This window comes from Giraffa tippelskirchi, chromosome 2, assembly GCF_054371585.1.
Source record: "Giraffa tippelskirchi isolate mGirTip1 chromosome 2, T2T-mGirTip1v1.2.pri, whole genome shotgun sequence".
NCBI classification, from domain to species: domain Eukaryota; kingdom Metazoa; phylum Chordata; class Mammalia; order Artiodactyla; family Giraffidae; genus Giraffa; species Giraffa tippelskirchi.
In genome coordinates, this window is record NC_137276.1 from 57,140,767 (window position 1) to 57,146,766 (window position 6,000).

A 6,000-nucleotide genomic window follows, 5' to 3' on the forward strand; every position below is an offset into this window, starting at 1 on the left:
TGGGGAAGGACTAGGCTATTTGTTCAGCTGGGCAGCATGAAATTCGAATCTGTTATAACTGGGCGGAGAGACTGGCTGCACCACATTATAGTAAAAGCAACCAACAGGTTAAGTGCAATGTAAGGAGGAGATCTTGTAAAGGAACTGTTGAGTCCATTCCCAGTTTTTTCTCATTAAGGGGGATGCAGCCAGCCTCTGACACCCAGACAGCTCAGAGACCTGTTTGGAGAACTGCCCATCCGTTCATCTAGAGCAGATAGTGGGTGTTTGATTGAGTGCCGGGCACTGATTTGATGCTGAGGATGCAGCCATAAACAAGACAGCTGAAGCCTCTTACTCCATAAAGCTGATTTTTGGTGATGGAGACATAATTGCAAGTTGAAGTAAATGGTGGGAGAAGAACAAGGGACTGGGTTAGAAAATAGGAGCCATTAATTCTTTAGGTGGAGCCAGCAGGAAAAATGTCTTTGAGGAGTTGATGCTGGAATTGAAGTCAAGAGAAGGAGGAGATAGCGCTGGGAAAAGCCAGGCAGAGACATTCCAAATCAAGAACAGCTTGTGCTAAGGTCCTGAGAAAGGTAAGCTGTGAATGTGTCAAGGAGCTAGGGAGGAAAAAAAAAAAACCAATGTGGCCAGAGTATGGAGCCTGGGAAAGAGAACCAGGGTGATATGGGGAGGTGGGCGGGGACCAAGACATGTAAGACTGTGTCTAGGTTGGAGACCTTTTATTAAAACATTGAAGGGTTTTATGCAGAAGACTAATGTATTGCAGCCATGAAATTAAAAGACACTTACTCCTTGGAAGGAAGGTTATGACCAACCTAGATAGCATATTTAAAAGCAGAGACATTACTTTGCCAACAAAGGTCCGTCTAGTCAAGGCTATGGTTTTTCCAGTGGTAATGTATGAATGTGAGAGTTGGACGGTGAAGAAAGCTGAGCACTGAAGAATTGATGCTTTTGAACTGTGGTGTTGGAGAAGACTCTTGAGAGTCCCTTGGACTGCAAGGAGATCCAACCAGTCCATCCTAAAGGAGATCAGACCTGGGTGTTCATTGGAAGGACTGATGTTGAAGCTGAAATTCCAATACTTTGGCTACTTCATGCGAAGAGTTGACTCATTGGAAAAGACCCTAATGCTGGGAAGGATTCGGGGCAGGAGGAGAAGGGGATGACAGAGGATGAGATGGCTGGATGGCATCACCGACTCGATGGACATGGGTTTGGGTAAACTTCAGGAGTTGGTGATGGACAGGGAGGCCTGGTGTGCTGCGATTCATGGGGTCACAAAGAGTCGGACATGACTGAGCGACTGAACTGAACTGAATGTATTCTGATTTTCTACTGTGTGAAGAATAAATTGGGTGGGTGGCAGGCAAAAATGAAAGCAAGGAGACAATTAGACTCTTATGGCAGCCCTGGCCCAAGCTAATGGTGGCTTGGACAAAATTGATGGCCACACTAAGATCGTAGTTGAAAGATGCTGTTTTGGACATGGACATCAATAGGATGGATGTGGGGGAGACAATGGAGAAACCAAAGATAACTTTCAAGTTTCTGGCTGGAGTAAGTGGGTGAACAGTGCCTCATTTATTGGATAGGGTAGCCTGGAGGAAAGGGACTACAGCTCAGGCAGGCACATCAAGAATTCTGTGTTCATGTTGAGCTCAAGATGCCCATCAGAGATCTAGTTCAATTGTCCAGTCACTACACACCCAGAAGAGAGGCCTGGGCTGGAGGTGGGGCTTTGAGAGACATCATTCTAAAGATGGTAAATGCTTTGGGATCTGAGGGAGTCATCTAGGCTAAAGAGGTAGATGTAGAAGAGGTGGGGGTTCAAGAGAGACCCAGAGGAGTCAGAAGAGCCAGAGCAAGAAAGAAGACTGAAAAACGCTTCTTTTTCAAAAGGCTGAGGAAGCCAAAGGAGAACCAGAGAGTGCTATATCCCAGAGACTGACAAAGCAGTGTTTCCAGAGAAGAGTGGTCAGCTGTGTTAGATGCTGCTCACAGAACAGATAAGATGAAGAAAGGGAAGGAGCCTTTGATTCTGGCAACATGAAAGTCATTGGTGCACATGATAAGGGCAGTGTTCCTGGAGTAGTAGGGTGGCTGCCAGACCATGGTAGAGCAGTTGTGTTTGGACAGCTTATCCAACAGGGAACACAGAACTGAGAGAGGTCTAGAAGGGATGTGGAATCATAGAAGGCTTTGGCAGAGAATGCTGGATGACCCTAACAGCCATTCTCCCCCACTTCCTTTATTATAGACTTTCCAATTCTAGCTGGCCACATAGCTTCCTTGAATAAAAGCAAGTTTCTAGGACTCCCTCAGGGCTCCGCATGATCACATGACTCAGTTCTAGCCAACAGGAAGTAAATCGAGGTGACCACGTGCAACACGGGATAAGTAGCTGTAAAGGGAAGTGGTGTGCTGTCCTCAGCCACTGTTTTCTCCTGCCCAATGGAATATGTAAAGATGTAGCTGCAGCTCATGCAGGCTTATTGAATGCTGAAGTGGAAGCCATGTGTTGAGGATGTTAGGGCAACAAGTTTTTGGGTTCCTGATGTTTAGGGATTTGCTGTATCTACTCTGGGCTACCTACTTCATCCCTTGTTTTCCAGCGCTTATAGCCATATCTAATTTTAATTTTTGTTAGGATAGTTGGGTTTTATTCAAATGTGGAAGGGACTAGAACAAGCTTCAGAGCGATAGGAATGATGCAGGAGAGATGACAGGAGTGATGATTTCAAAGAAGAGGTAGAAGGAGATGGGATGTGGGCAGGAATGGTGCTATCCCCTCTGGTAGAGGGATGCCCCCACCATTATTAAGGGGGATGTGGAGGCAGAGAAGATATTTCCAGCGAAGGTTGGGATTGGAAAGATGATCATCCACACCTGATGATTTCTGCTTAACCTTGGATGGTGAAGAAGGTCGTGAGCCTAGAACAAGGAGGCGAGAGTAAAGCCAACTTTGTGAATCATGGACCTGATAATGTTAGAGGCCCTGCCAGCCTGAGCAGCCTCGGAGAGACAGCTGCTTCCTGGCACAGTTGGCCACACTGCTGCAGGGCATGAAAGGGGTGAGGGAAGTGCCCACAAAGCCAGCAAGGCTGCCACCCCTCCCCCACCAGGCCTCACTGACAGTTCCTGTGACACTCACCTGCCATTCCCAGCTGCCCTTTGAGACCCACCAAGCTTTACCTGACCCATTTTCAAAATAATTTGTTGTGGCTTTCAGGGAGCATCAGGGACACTCAAAACAGAGCAGGCCCATTTTCTTTTCCTTTTTTAAAAAGTATAAGGAATCACAGTGGTTATCATTTTGAAAAGTACAGAAATATCAAATCACTATGTTGTGCACCAAGAACTGACAGTGTTGTAGGTCAATTATATACTTCAAAAGCAAACTCACAGAAAAAAAGAGATCAAATTTGTGTTTACCAGAGGTGGGGCCTTGGGAGGAGGGGGAATTGGATGAAGATTGTCAAAAGGTACAAACTTCTAGTTGTGAGATAAAGTACTAGGAATGTAATTAACACCGCTGTATGTTACATATGAAAGTCATTCAGAGAGTAAATCCTGAGTTCTCATCACAAGGAAAAAAATTTTATTTTGTATCTCTTAATGTATGAGTTGATGGTTGTTCACTAAACTTATTGTGGTAATCATTTTATAATATTTGTAATATTTGTAGAGCAAATCATTTTACCATATACTTTGAACTTATACAGTGCCATATGTCAGTTACATCTCAATATTACTGAAAGAAGGAAAAAAAAGTACCACATAACCTAAAGCGGAAGAATGGAGATATGGACAGTCCCAACTCATAAAAGGGCTGCATTATAAACAGTGATTTAGTTTCCGGGCTAGCCCCTAGAACTGTAATTGCCAAGAATATAATTGAATTATTGCACCAACTGCAAGCCTGAGGTATAGATTATGGGAACAGAAAATAGTACAAGGCGGGGTAAAAGAAAGAAGCTGAGAGTATTTTCTTCTCCTGGACCTGGAGTGGCTGTAAAATTTAAATGGAGGAACTTGGCTTTACCGTCCTCTGACTCACTCCTTTAACCCTCCCATCCCCCTACCCCACCCCACCCCCAACCCAGTCTGGTCCTTGTCCCAGTGCTGCTTTTGCTCACCCTGGGCTCCACTCTAGCACTTCTGGGTGTGTGTATGTGTACAAGACAAGAGGTGGGGGATAAAGGGAAGCACCTTGAATAGAAGAGGGACTTGGTGTCCAAATGTTCCTAATTCTCAGCCTCTTGATCTTGAGCAAAATATTTTACATCTCTGAGCCCTACTTTTCTTATTTGTGAAGTCAAGATAATAGAACCTACCTCACAAGCTTATAGTAAGAATCAAATGAAATAACGTTTGTAAAACATCCTATAAGCTAGAAGAAACTCTGTTTTCTGGGAAAGATGCGTTATTAGGGCCAGACGACCAAGAGTCCTCACTTTAGTCAGGATGTTTTGGTTGGAAGTGAGAAAACCCTACCCAAACTAGCTTAGGCCAAAGGAGGGAAAATTATTAGAAGGATACTCAAGTCATTCACAAAATCGAAAGAAGAACTTGAAACCAGATCGATTCTGGATACTAGAGGCTGAATCTGCAGGCTATGCAGACCCAGAGCCCTTTTCTCTCTGTCTCTCCTAGTGCTCAGAGCTTGCCCCATGTTGGAGATGTGATGCCAAATAACTCTACACTCTAGAAATCCCGAGGAAGGCCTCTAATTGGCCAAACTTTGGTCATGTGCCTACTCTTGAACCAATCACTGTGGCAAGGGAGAGAGGTTACCCTAGTTCGACCAGTATTAGGTCAACATGCCCATCCCTGTGGTCAGTAGAGCAACATCTTTGCCAAAGAAGAGGTGGTGGGTGCAGGACCAACGTAATTCCTGGCAGAGGTTTACAGTATATGCCTGGTATTCCTTAGGCCCTAAGCAGTCACTGAAAGGTTTTAGGCAAAATAGTAACATTATTACACTTACGCTTTTAGAAGATGCGTAAGGCTGCAGTAGGATTGAAGGGTGCAAAATTTTAAAATAGTTAAGAAGGAACCTGTACAGTGGTTCACAAAATTGATGATGAGGAAATGGTAAGAGGTAACAGATTCAAAATATATTTATGAGGTAGAATTGAGGGGTGACTAATAGGATGGTGACTAATAGGATTCTGGCTGCATGGACAGTGATGCTGTTTACTGAGACCAGGAATCCAAGTGACTCTGTGTGTGTTTGGTAAGGGGGTCACAACTTGGACCTGTTCCATTTGAGAGATCTCTGGATAGAGAATAGAGGTCCAGATTGCTGTTTGAAGTTCAGGAGAGACATCTAAGCAACATTATATATTTGAGAGCTGTATTAATCAAAACTTGTGTTCAGTTGCTATAACATCAACTCAACTCAACCACACTGCTTTAACTAAATGGTATTTGTTGCTCTTTGCTGCTCTATTTATTGAAAACCCCGACATAATGCCAACTTTGAAGGTAAGCAGAGCAAGACTGGTCATTCAGGGCCCAGGTCCACCCTGTCAGTCTGCTCTGGCTCTCCTTACTGGGAAGCTTGCATCCTCAGATTCCACTGTGGTCATACAATGGCTGCTGCAGCTCCAGCTTCCCACCTGCATTCCAGATAGGCAGGAGAAAGAGCAGAAAGGATGAAGGAGCAGCATCTGTGCTAAGGGAAGCAACCCTTCCCCAGAAATCCCCACTGCCTGCTGCTTATGCCTCATTGGCAAACTCTGGTCACACGGCAGTCCTTAGCTCCATGAGAGGCTGGGAAATGTAATTTTAAAGAATAAGTCCCAAGCCTATTTGACAGAAAGAAAAGGAGAATGATTCTTGAGAAAACTGCACAGAGATGGTGATTAATAACCGTGAAAATAAAGGAAGTTATCCTGGGACTGAGAGTTGAGAAGGGAGAATGACCGAGGCCGAATCCCGATGAACATGGAGACAATCAAGAAGAGAAAAAGAAGAGGGATTAATTAA